Source organism: Fukomys damarensis, unplaced genomic scaffold, assembly GCF_012274545.1.
Source record: "Fukomys damarensis isolate Sample0158 unplaced genomic scaffold, DMR_v1.0_HiC HiC_scaffold_31, whole genome shotgun sequence".
Taxonomy (NCBI): domain Eukaryota; kingdom Metazoa; phylum Chordata; class Mammalia; order Rodentia; family Bathyergidae; genus Fukomys; species Fukomys damarensis.
The window spans coordinates 1,060,523-1,073,928 of NW_022900943.1; the positions used below are offsets into that span (position 1 = coordinate 1,060,523).

General features: G+C 44.4%; 1 long non-coding RNA gene across 4 annotated transcripts in view; it reads right to left on the bottom strand.

The window, feature by feature from the left end:
- LOC104866731 overlaps positions 1-13,406 on the bottom strand; it is a 30,918-nt gene that overhangs the window by 14,405 nt on the left and 3,107 nt on the right. For 2 of the 4 annotated variants that reach the window (XR_781517.2, XR_781516.1), the window contains exons 3-6: positions 12,844-12,973; positions 12,121-12,301; positions 10,436-10,612; positions 9,233-9,316 (exon numbers count right to left, since the gene is read on the bottom strand). This is a non-coding gene — a long non-coding RNA (uncharacterized LOC104866731). Of the gene's footprint in view, positions 1-9,232; positions 9,317-10,435; positions 10,613-12,120; positions 12,302-12,843; positions 12,974-13,274; positions 13,380-13,406 lie in introns of those variants that run through there. The other 2 variants (XR_781519.1, XR_781518.1) reach the window with 2 other exon arrangements.

Sequence of the window (13,406 nt, forward strand, 5' to 3'; positions counted from 1 at the left end):
CAGCATTTCTCAGTAAAAGGAATAATTTGCGATTATATAGCGTGTTATAATTGTTCTCGGTATGTAAGCCATTAGACATTTCAGTCATGAGAGGACAGACCCTGAGAACGGGAAGGTGCCTTCCTCTGTCCTCCCCTGCACCCTGCCTGTGGGTAGTGCAGTTGCAGACACACAGAGAACCTTTACTTTCTCCTTCGGATATAAATTCCGGTTTTGCAGACGAGAGGAAATGAAGGTGTGCAGCTGGTTGTGGCACAGCTGGACCCAGGAGAAGAAATCTCAGTTTTGCACCATTTCGCTCCCACGTGTGCCACTGTCCGGGGGCCTTGTGGTGCAGCATGGGAGGCACAGCATGGGAGGCATAGCGCTTTGGCAATTGTCTAGTGCCAGCGTCATCAGGGTTCTCGATGAAGAGCTACTGTTGATTTACCTGAAACTGAATACTCTACCAAGGAAAGCACTGTAAGTGTTGCTTAAGTAAGCAAACCTTGCCAGGCAGGGGCACTGGGCATCGCCGATGTGCTGGCTGAAGTGTGCAAGTCTATCCACCCAGGAAATTTTATCAAAGTCTCCAAGACTGGCCCAGCTGCAAGGAAGCAGTGCCAAAGAACTCTGAGAAAAACACAGCAGTGTTTCTCCCAGTCCAAGCGACTTACTCAAAAGGCTTCCCGCTTTCTTCCTTAAAGTTGGCGTCCAATTCTGACTCTGGCATGGACTGCAGATCTTCTGCCTGCAGGTGTCCGGGCTTCCTCCGCAGCACACCGTGGGCAGCGCCCGCTAGCCCGAATTTCCCTTCAGCTTGTCCCCAGTAACCGTGCGGTGTGCTCCCCAGGCCCTCGGCCCGTTAGCAGGGTGTCTCCCTGGAAGCATTCACTAACAGGAATGCTCTGGGACCCTAGCACCAGTAACTGAAACTGAGGGTCTACAGGCACTTTCCCCTTTTCCCTCCCCTATATAGTGACCGAAATCATAACTTCTATTAACACCTTTCCCTTCTCAATTCCCGTTTTCTCTTTTTGTTAAAGTGAAGTGAGCCACTAAGACTTCATCAGTGGAATCTTCTTCCTCTACTCAAAACTCTTCTCCATGGGTCCCAAACAGTCCTGAACCTCTGAGGAGGTGCAGGCAGGCCGGGCTGACCCCTGACACCATTCTGTGGAAACTTCAGGAGGAGCTTCCGGTCTCCTGGCCTACAGCCACTGTGAGATATAAATGAATGTGTCTGTTGAAGATACTCAATTTGTAGCAATTTGTTACACAGCACAGAAAATTAATACAGCTGGGTATTAAAATATAGGGGGGCCCCTTTTCTTGGACCAATCCTGTATGAACTTGATTAAATTACTTTACCATGTCTGGCATTAGAGCTAGAACTTCCCAGGATGTTAAAACTCCAAGGAACAACCCTAACGGTAGTTATTCATATCATGATTACTTTTCTACTAATATATAAAATCCAAGTGCAAAAGTCCTTGTTTGGAGGACATTCTGGACATGGAGTACATAGGGGTTCTTGGAGGGGGCAACTCTCACTGTGCGCGCGCACACACGAGGTGGCGGTAACAATTCATTTAATGCAGCCCGTCCGACGGAGCATCAGAAATCTTAGGGAGTGTGGCGAATTAGAATAGTGAAGTCTAATTATAGCAAAGGTTCTTTTACCAGGAGTCAAATCAAAGGTGATTGCTAAGTGAACAAGTTGGAAAGAACCCATGGAAATTTTATGTGACAGCCAGCAGGAACAAATGAGCAGATGGAACTGCAGATCTGGGCTCTAAAGATGATGGTTTGCAGGGCCCTCTGGTGTAGAGTGCGCTTCCTCCTGTCCACCCTTTCTGTGTATACCCAGCCACAGGTGCCTTTCTGTGGCAGTAAAGGAAGGGATTATCCCGACCCACAGGCCGTACCCAAGGAGGCAAACAGCTTGTCTAAAGCAACACAGAAAATAAGTGGGAGGCGTCTAACACTAGCTGACTGTTTTCCCTGAGATCCTTGGAAAGGGGATATAATTAATTTAACAAAATGCTTGGGGGATGCAATGTGGGAGGTGTTGAAAGTCCCAGTGAAGATAGAAAAGTCATGCAAAAGCCAACTGAAATCAGGAATATAGGAAGGAAGTATTCCGATGTGATTCAAACTGCAGAAGGGGAAGCCAAAGCGTCTGGGAAGCTATAATTTGAAACAGAGATTTTCCAGGAGAAGGCAGTCTGGGGAGCAGCGGTGCAGGGCAAGACTGGGCCGCACTGTCAAGACAAACGAGGCCAAGGCCCCATGCACTGTGCCACCAGCCATCCTGGGTTTGGCATCCATGTGACTCTGTGGGCTCTGGCTCTGAGAGGAGCCGCCCAGTCTCCTGTCTGTGCCCTCAGATCCCTCTGCCTGGCAGAGAAGAGCACAAGTGACGTCCTGCTAAGGAAGAGAAGGGACAACACTGGAAAGACCAACTTTCCAGTTCAAACTTTGACAAATCATCTTGTTTACCGCAAGTGTGTCCAAATATTACCATGATCCGAGCGTGCCATGGAAGAGTGTGAGGCCCGTAGGCCTAGAAGACTCCCATCCCTAGCTCACCTCGTCCCTCAACGTTCCTATCAACTAATATTATTATTATTATTGTTATTATTGTTTTGGCAGAGCTGAGATTGAACCCAGGGCCTTGTGCGTGCTAGGTAACTAAAAATTATATTAAAATGTTGTAAGCATTCAGAGAACATACATAAGGTATTCGAGCTAGATGAATTATACAAACATGTCTACACTACCAGCACCAGTTTAACATGCTGAAAATCACCAGGAAGAGCTGCTCCTTTCTCCTAACCTCTTTCCGATCACCACTCCTCCCTTACAAGGCAACTATGAAGCTGAGTTCTAAAAGGATAGTTTTGCCCTGTAGGTGGACTCCTACACTTGGTAATTTGTATGTCTGGCTTTTTTTCTTTGAGCTCAACCTTCTGTTTGTGAGTTGAATGCATGTTGTGTGTGAGTCACAGACGCTTCATTCTTACCCACACGGCGTACTACTGTGAGAGTAGTCTGAGCTCTCACTGTTGGTGGCGGCCATTGGGCTGGCCTGAACCTGGGACTCTCATGAACATCTTTGCTCTCGACTTCTGGTAGACACATGTATACATTCCTTCTAATCTTAACTAGCTTTAAAGAGTCTTTGGAGATAACCTTTTCCAAATGCTATATATTCCTGAAGCCCCATAAATTTAACACAATGAGTTATTTTTTTTCCCTCTCTCCTCCTTAGGGAAAAATTGGCAACAACTGCCTGTGACTATTAACGAATATTTTTCAATTAAGGCACACACTGGGGTATTTGTGTGCCTTTCTCATAAGTATTATTGCAGAAATTGGAATTTTTAATGCTTACAAGCATCCTTTGAGAAAAATTTTTTAAAAATTGAGACAGCTTTCTGCTCAGTGGCACTACTAAAAACACAGAGATAGATGTCTATTTAACATGCCACAGATGAGACACTGATCGTTATCATGGCCCTAGGAGAGAGAATAAAAGGTCAGAACCAATAGTGGCTATGAGGAATGCCTTTCGGGAGCACCCAAATAGCCTGGCCCACTTACTCCTTTTTGACACTTCGTCAGAAACCTCTGCTGATTCTCCTTTCTTCCATGCAATAGAGCCTTGGGACCTAGTGGAGGCCTAGATTTATATAACTCAAAGATCCTAGGGAGGACTATTTCCTGCTCCCCCAACCGTTTCTTGCCTTAGAAGAAATTTATTTCCCAAGGAAGACTGAGTATGTCCTCTGGCTCTTCTTTGAAAGAGGATACAGAGAAAGAAACTAAAATCAAGTTTAATCTTGGACAGGTCATCCTGTGCCTCTTGGGCCAGCAGTTTTCCTATAGTACATGTTTTCCTGAGGCAATCCAGATTCAATGTGAGGCATTATTTTGGAAACACATTTTCCATTAGATTGGCTGCCAAGGGCACTATTGACATCAGGAACTAACACTGCTATAGGAAGAGAGAGCAACTCCCATTTGTCTGAATGGCTTTCTGATTTATCATAAGAAAATAGGTCCATTGATTAAAGAATTTCCCTCTCTACTAAGTAACAGAAAGAGACTCGGGCAAACTTGAAAAATAACAGCAAAAGGACTTGTTGGGAAGATACTCGGACCGTGACAACAGTGGAGAGACAGCTGAACAGACAGGACCTTGTGCACTCCATCCTGGAGGACGGACCCTCATCAGGGTTAGGGTTCGCACCCTGGACTGGTTACCAGGGCCGCCACGCTGCGTCCCAGATTCTACCTCAGGGGCAGTTCTGCTGCCAGAGAACGGTCAGAAAAAAGGCAAAAGTAGTAGCCTCCCCCACAAAGTGACAGCTGAAGAGGACAGCTTAGTGGTGGGAACGGTACCAGAAAGAGGGAAGCCAGGTGACGTGATAAGGCTCGTTGTGGAAGTGGTTGTGAAAAACTGCCAGTGCTGGAGGGCACAGGAAGAGCCTTACTGCGGCTCATGACATAACCAAAGGTGTATTTGTTCAGGGTATTTTTCCCCACTCCATCTGCACATATTTTTCTGTTAAAGTTACAGAAAAGAAATTGTTATTGGGAACCTTCTTATTCTTTCCACAGACAGACTTATTGTTATAACACTTTCCAATCATATGTTTCTTAGTGCCATGGTTTAGATGCTTGTGCCCCCACCCCCGGTTAGATGTTAAATCCCAACCCCCGAGATGACAGTACTAGGAGGGGAGGCCTTTGGGAAGTGATTCAGTCACCAGGTCAGAGCCCTGTGTGAGATTCAGGGAAAGACATCACAGATGAGCCAGGAAATGGGCCCTCGCCTGACCCTGAATGTGTCAGCACCTTTATGTTTGTCTTCTCAGCCTCCAGGACTGTGAGAAATAAGTTTCTGTGATTTATAAGAAACCCAGTCTATGGTATTTTATTATAGCAGCTTGGATGGATTAGGACATTTCAGAATGCAGCTGCTATAGCTGAAGTTATATATGTTGGCTAGAACTTGTACATTTGCATACATTAGATAGGATTTATGTAATTATGTAAGTTGGGTATAAACATAAGTGATACTGGACTGCTATATTACACTGTGATCGCTCTAAGTGTTCTCATTCTTTCAACAAATTGCTTATTGAGTTACACTTGTGTGACATAATTTAGGGAAGTGTAGTTCCTAGGACACAGGGGTATTCATGGTGGACAAAACTCCTGGCTGTCTAGTGCTTAGAATTCAATGGGGCAGATGATAACAACAGAATGTTATCATGTCAAAAAAATGTAGTAAGAACATCTACCACAAGAGCTACCTCTTAGCGACTTTTGAGTGTCTAATACATTATTAACTGTAGGTATGAGGTTGTACGGTAGACCTCTAGAGCTCATCCATCTGCTGGACTGAAATTTTGTGCCCACTGACCAGTAACTCCACGTTACCCTTCCCAGCCCTAAGTGAACCCCATCTGCTCCTGACTGTAGATTTAACTGTGTTTATGGCAGCACGAGCCACAACCCTAAGTATCGTGAGACAGATGGGTGGAAGGACAGGAAGTGGTGTGCAAACAACAGAGCACTGCTCAGGTCTTAGAAGGAGGGGAATCCGCCATTTGTGACAACACAGACCGAAATTTGAAGACATCTTGCTACCCGAGACAAGTCAGTAACAGGAAAACAAGGATCATGTCATTCCCCTTACATGAAGCATGCACTGAGTTATTTTTGTAATCACAAAAAGGACAGATTTTTTAAGAGATAGAAAAGATTGTACTAATACCAATAGTGGTGCCAACACCAATCAGGATATCGAATGCCTGTTGGAATTGTGCATACCATTTTCTTGTCTGTAGCACCGGCAGCTGTTTTTGAGGATGTCCTAAAATCTGACGTGTGTTTCATGGAAATAATACAAAGACTTTTTTCCCTCTTCTTCTTGATGTTAGAGGCAGAGTCCTTATAAGACCTGAACTTCTGACTGTGTGAGGACACATTCTAGACCCAAAGGGTCTGACCTTTTAGTTAGCTGAAGAACCCAGTGAACACAGTGCAATTGGGGTGATAATCTCAGAATTTTCTCCCTCTTTTTGCTAGAAACTGTGTCACCTGGCATTCTTCATGGGTAAAAGAACCTTCTGCATGATGATTTTGTCCATCTTCTTTCCATAAATGCGAGGCAGCCAAATGTTTCTCTTTTGTCAATGCTTTCTTTCACCTGTCAGGTCATCTTTGTTTGAAGATTTGCTTGATGTCGTAAATCACTTTTCTGGGGGCCAGCCTTGCTTTCTGGGTGGCCGCACGCCTGCCTGCCTGCCATGCTCAAGGCGCCGGGTCTGGGTGTATGGGCACAGGTGGCGGGGCAAACCTGTCCCTCAGAGAGACCCCTTCAGGTGTCTCAGCCCTTCTAATGCTGGGCTGGGCAAGCTTCTTTTGTGTGAATGCGGACTCCAGAGAACACGATCCTCAGAATTCAGGAAGAACTAACCCTTGCTAGAAACCCTGACAGCGAAACTGGTCAGAAGACCCTTTCAATTAAGCTGTCTGCAAGTTTAGAAAGTTTTGAAGTACCAGGAACTTTCTTTACCTGGGATATTGAGGGAGTCCTGTGAAAGGCCCCATGTGAAGGTCAAGGGAGATGTTATTTCAGTTATTCATATTCCAGGCAGGCTTAAATCCAATGTATACTCCTGAAAGTCTTTCTTATTTTTTACCAAGCACAGTTTTGATGTGGTTTCCCTTAATCCTGTTTCCACTGTGGATTAGGTAAGAAGGAGTAACTTTTCTTTTGTGGGCACATTTGACTTTGTGGGGCTTGTGGTTGGAAAAATATCAAAGTCTGTGATTACTTCCTGCTCCTCCCAGGGTCAGAGTGAGCAGGACTGGTGTTTGGATCCAGGTGCTGCTGATGCTAGTGAGGGCTTGTGATGCTCGTGGGGCCAAATGCAGAGCCACAGCCTCCAGGCTAGGGTGTTGGTGAGTGACAGGAGGAGGGAACTGTGATTCTTAAAACTGCAGCGTCTATTCAGAGCAGTAATGGAAGCAGTTGGCAGATTCTATCCAGAAAGAGCAGTTTTAGAGCTGTGTTCAGATTTTCATAGAGAAGGAGTTCTTAGAATATGTTTACAGGATATAGAAGTTATAAGCAATAAGGATGGGGAAAATAAGTAGATTTCTTGCATGGCTGCTTGGCTAAAATTTCATAAAACAAGTGTTATCTACAAGAACATTTTAAAAAGCAAGGTGATTCATCATAAAAACTGTGTCCTCAAGATGCCAAACAAATGGTCACAGTTGGAGGTAAAACAACCAGCAGAGCTGGTCATGGATCCCAACACCTGAGACTTGGAAATAGCCTTGGCTGATTGACCAGCTGTGGATGATATTTAGTGAATGCTAACTACATTGTCATATTTAACACGTGCTACAGTTTATAAAATAGATGTTACTATGTTTCCATGTTGTAGAAAAGGACATGAGCGGCAGGCAGGTTAGATAACTTCACCAGGGTCTCCGAGCGAGGCAGTGGTTTAATTGGGTTTTGAAACTAAGCATTATCTACGGCCATAGCACCCTGAACACACCCGAGCTCATCTGAAATGAAGCATTGTACCTAATGATGACTGAACTGGACCTGTATTAAGGATAGGTCTGTGACTGTCTCCTTGCTCCCCAGCAAACCGGCTGGAGAAATTCACGAAGCTCTGGCTGCACCCTTCCCACACGAGGGCCAGCTCCTGAGAAGTCCGTCCCAGCTCTAGCGTTATCATTCGCACCGATTGCCAGAACTATTTAGTTATGTTTTGGCTTCTGGGTAGTAGCCTGACTGCAGGTCTATCCACTCTGGAAACAACTGAGCTGGGCTATTTTTTCCTTTATTTATGGTTTGTCATCATTGCCAGCAAATTTTTCTGAAGAGTGCATTTAAATATGCCACACTTGTATTATTGTATGTGCATTCTGGGAGAATTTATGATAAATCAAGTTTTTAGGCTCCCTCTGGGAAAGTGCTGACGGAGAAATACATTTGAAGAAAACTTTTCTCGTAGCAGTAGTTCCTTGAGGAAATGGGCTCCATTTATCTTTCCAGCACTCATGTGAGAGGAATACAGACCACCCAGGATCGTGGTCTTGCATATCAGAAAAGGAGAATGCAGTGCCTAAATTTAACTCTGGGCTTTTTCAGGCAACTGCGTTGTGTGATACAAGTCCCTTGCCTGACCCTGCAGCCCTTGTCCTCTATCTTTCAAGCCTGGGGAAACCAGCAAATGCCTGCTTTAGGTTCCGCCTTCGACCTGGACTAATTAACTCCCTTCTCATTGCTGTAGGGGGCTGTCTCCGTTCTCCCCTGGTTACCAAGCGCACATTCCCGCCCTCTAGCAGATTGAAGTTACTTTCTTTGAAACACCTTTTCTGTTTTTTTTTTCTCCACGATCTAAATTAGCCCCTAATAGTTATCTTTACTACTTTCTCTCCCTCACCTTGTGACCATTTGTAATTATGTACTTGTTTGTGTGACATTTGTTTGATGCCGGTCCCTTTACAAGATATTAAGGGCGTGTGGGATAATACATTGCTTGAACAAGTGCCGTGCTGTGTGGGTTCAGGACACTTGCTAAAGGAAAATGCTTCTCTTGGGCTCTCTGATGGAAACATATGTGTAGCTTGCTTATTGTATTTTTCCATTGATCTTTCTGTCCCTCTCTTCCCCCTTTTCCTCTCTCTCCCTCTTTAAACTGTGAGCTCATTGGTATAAATGTTTGCAATCCCCAGTGACCACCATAGTGGCTGGCACATGTTAATTGTTCAATAAAAGAAAATTAAGTTGGATAGGCCTTTCGTGACTTAAACTTTTAACAACATGGTTAGAAAACATTTGAGTTCCAGTAATTAACATTTAAAGCACCCATTAAGTGTAATACTCCATGTGTGTATATAAATATGTGTGGACAGATGGTCTGGAAAGGAAGGCAGACGTGCTTTGGGATGACTACACAGCGTTACCAGTTCAGTGAAAGCATCGGATAGGAGCGCAGAGGACAGGGAGGTAGGTGCCCCACCCCTCTGGATGGTAGAGGCTCAGAACCGGAGTGGTGCAGCCTGCACCCATGTGGGCTGGGTGCTAAAGTACTGACAGAGGATGTGATCTGTCTGCAGCCTGACGTCACCAAGTCGCAAAGCAGAAGGCAGGATGCGAGGGACGCGAGGCTGGAGGAGTGAGTCACACGTGACAGTCAGAGATACCCACCTGGAAAGTTCATGTCTTTCTTCTATGCTTTTCTCTACACTCTGGTCATTGTAATTGCTGGAGTTTGGCTAGTGAGACCAGGACCTGTATTATGGGATGCAGGAAAATTTACAATGTATTTATTCATCCCTTCCGTGAATGTTTCTTTAGTATTTACAAAGTAGAAGCTCAAGGGATAGTACAGACTGAAGTAAGGTCATGTTCACCTTCCCAGAGTTCAGTATCATGAGGAAGACAAATGAACAAAGAGTAAAATGCGAGGGAATAAGTAGGGCAGCAAAGGTCAGTGGTTCTCAGGGCTCCATCATTCTCCCGGGTACCGCTGAGGATCCCCAAAACTCTTGTTGGTGAGGGTTACACCTATCAGTATTTATTATGTCACAAATGCCAGAGATTTACTAATTAAAGTCATAAACCAATTCCATGTTAATGTAACCTATCATATTTATATAAAGTTTAATGAGAAGAGTGTCATTGTTTTACAGTTTTTACAAGTCTCCGTGTCTGGATTAGTGGGTGTTAGGTTCTCCAAAATATCGGCTTCCGCATTCAGCTGGTTGCCATATGTTATTTTCACTGAAGTATATAGGGGAGAAACAAGCCTTACACAGTTACGGAGCTGGAAAAGGGGGAATATTTTATTAGCTTTTTAAAATAATTGTGGGTATTTTTCTTTCACACTGCCCTAAATCCTGCCAAGTTGTAGTTTCTTAAAAGTTATTTGTAATGTGGAATCTGAAACCAGTCACCTTTATTGTACTGTGTCACACAAAATTTACTGGTCTTATGCTTTGAATGGATCTTTTACTCAGGTCCTTGCACTTGTGAAGCAGGCGACGAAACCACTGAGCTAAATCTCCAGCCCTTGAATGGATCTTTTAACCAAGCCTTATTTCTTAGCATCAGACATTAGTCACTTGGAAAATGCTGCTTATTGAATACAGTACAGATGCATCTCAGTGTAAAGCATCAAGTCTTAATGCAAACAGAGTAACAGTGTAAATGTCACCAACCATCAGGAAGGTCATTCGTAACACTACTGATCTCATCAGAAGAGTCTTGAAGTACTGTCAGACGCATCACATTTCCCTAATTTCTACGTTTTGCTTGAAAATGTAGCTTTCATCACCAACAATAAATGCCATGAAGTGTTTTCTTTCAAGGGAGTAGTGAAAAAAAGAGCAAGGACTCCATTTCACTCACTTTCTAGACAGTATCTGCCAGCACCCATGCCTGGATGGACAGGGTTTGTGAGTCACCCTAAAGTGGCAGTGACAGTCCATGAGAGAGCGAGTCATCCGGCTGCACTCTGATCACTCGATCTTGCAGACACCCAAGTGGAGAAGCACAGGACTTCATGTTTTCTCCCTATTTTGTCACCTAATTAAAAAAATAATGTGTAATGAAAGGTCAAGTATCATAAAAGCTAATCAGTGCTTTGCCATTAGGTTATCAAGTGTATTCTTAAGTGAAACGAGTCTCCTTTTGTTTAATGTTTTAAAAAAGAATATCTGCGAGTGTGTGCTCCTGAGGAATGTAACAGCTGTGGGCACCGTTTGGTGCCGCTCCACTGTGTAGGCCAGGGCTTCTCAACGTCAGGCCCGTGGTCAGAACACTCACTCCAGGGTAAACCCACAGGTTAAGGAAAAGTGACGTGCGGCTTTGACTATTTCCACACCACGTCTGTTGTCAAACATTCGCGTAAAATATGATCTTCTCTGGTGAATGGTTGGTGAGGGCAGTGGACAAATACAAGCAAAATGCTCATGTTCATATACTCTTCCATCTGTAGGACAAAAGTACAGTTCTGCAGAAAAGGCATAGCAGTCGAGACAATTTTTAGTTCAATAAGTTACTGTATTGTTGGAAAGCAGCAGGATGAACCTCCTGTGCTGGCCCTTTGTCCAGCAGGTGTCCTGCAGCATAATTGTACAAAGCTCTCTTGTCTGTGTGCTGTATCTCCTTGCCTAGCTGATGCGGTGCAGTGACTTTCCCTGCAAGCTGTGTCTGGGCCTCTAGTTTGAAAGATGTAAATAATCAGTTTAGTCTTTAGGAGCTCATTGCATCTATGTTTAAAATGTTTAAGTTCTTTATTTTTAAACTGCTTCATTTCCAATATGTTTTCTTGCATCTTCCTGTTTATTAAGGGTGAATTAGAATGCCAATCTGATTCTGAATACAGATATTGTTCCTAGTAAGTTTCTGCCTTTCCCTACTAAATACATGTTGAGTAAGTATTCAAAGGATATTGGTTTAACACACCTTGAGCCTACCCTAAGCCAACTCAGCAAGTATGAATGAGGCAGAGCCACTGCCCCAAGGTGTGGGTCGGGATGAATCTTTTTCTTCCAGATAGCAATAATGTATCTGCTCACTTCTACCTGGTGCTCAGCTCACTGGCTCCCAAACCCAGGTGTCCAGTTGAGGTGAGAGCAACAGCTTTGGCTATAGAATGAAGACCAGATGGCTGTCCTGTCTGCTACTGCCTCTCCCCACCGGAGTCCCTGTCACTGACCTCAGATGTAGCAGGCAGTTGAGGCTGAGTGTGATGTAGCAACCTAAAGAGTGGACTTCACTATAGTAGCGTGGACTGTTAGTACAGGAGGGTTTCGCAGCCACCCAGTGTGCAGTTACAGGGAAATCCTGTAGGCTTAGAGAATGTGCAGAGTTCAACTGCAACTGATAGAGGGACACCTGTAATTAACAGGCTAATTCTTTGAAACTGAAATAGGAGAAAACTTGCACGCTAACTTGCTGGGCAAGGTTCTCGCTACAAGAAGAACGACAACTATCTAGTTTGATTGCCACAATAACAAAAAGATCACAACACAAGTGGCCACAAGGGAAGGCACTGAGCCCTTCTGCCAAGGAGCATTTTCCACTCTCACCTGTGTGCAGCTGGGGTTGATAGTATAACCGCAGGAAAAGTCACATATGACATAATCCTTTTGTTTGTTTCTTCTTTTAGTCAGTGGTTCTCCAACACCACCGTGGATAGGAATCATCCTGCAAGGGCTGGGGCTGGGCTCAGTGACAGATCACCTAACATGCACGAGGCCTCAGGTTTCCCTGAAAGGAGGGAAAACTTATAAGAAAGCATTACCATGCAGGTGCAGGTATAAATAAAAGAAATTTAAGATATTCAAGCCATTTTAAGCAATATTTGCTGGCTTTGAAAGCTAACTTTGAATGAGATGAAAATCTATTATTTCAATGCATGATAATAGTAATTAACACATTTAGAGTCTTTTCTAAATGAAAATTTTGAAAATAAACTTTAAAAAATGAAATTGAAATGTGTTTTGGGAAAACTCTAGAAGCTAGTGTTGTACTATACTAAGCCCATTGCTAGTCTCGTGGTATTTTAAGGGGCTGATTCATAATTGCATTCTGTATATAAGTACGCTTTCACTCTTTTCTTCCCTGTCCTTTTTATAGTCCAGTGAAATACCTGACTTGCTTTTCTTCCCTCCTTTCCCACCCTAGGGCACTGCTATGAGCTCACCCGCCCCAGCCACCTCTCACAGTGTCTTATTTTGTGCTTTAATGTGCAGGCAGATCCTCCCCTCCTTCCTCTGCCTGAAACTCACCCCCCAACTGCTTTTTCCCACCTGGCAAACAGCCTCACTGGATTCTGGGTGGCAGCCACTAAGCAGACTTCAATACGAATGCTCCTGTCCAACAGAGCACCGAGTTAGGTGAAGAATAAAGGCAGTCTGGCTTCAAAGGGAGCTCCAGTTTCTGCAAGAAGGGGTTTCACACAACTTCGGCTAACAACCACCACCACCTCAGGGGAAGAAAAGGCCCTGACTACAAAGAAATGCCAGATAAGCAGTCATCAGCCTTCCTTTCTTCCTCTGGGGGGTTCAGCACAAAACCTGGGCAGGACAGCAGTTCTTTGATGGTCATTTGGACCCTGACCACCACTAGTTCCACTTCTGCCTCACGTCTCAGGAACTCACGGCGATCTGCGTGCTCTGTGGGCACCGAGGCTTAGAGTTGTGCTGTGCACGGGCACACACGCCCCCCCACACATACTCACATGCTGTAGAATGGAACTGGTTGGCTGAAAAGATCCTGGCAACTTTCCAGTAATTACAGGCCAAGCCATGTCTCTCTGTCTCTGCCTCCATCTCTGTCTGTCTCCTTTTTTTTTTTTTTTTTTTTTTTTTTT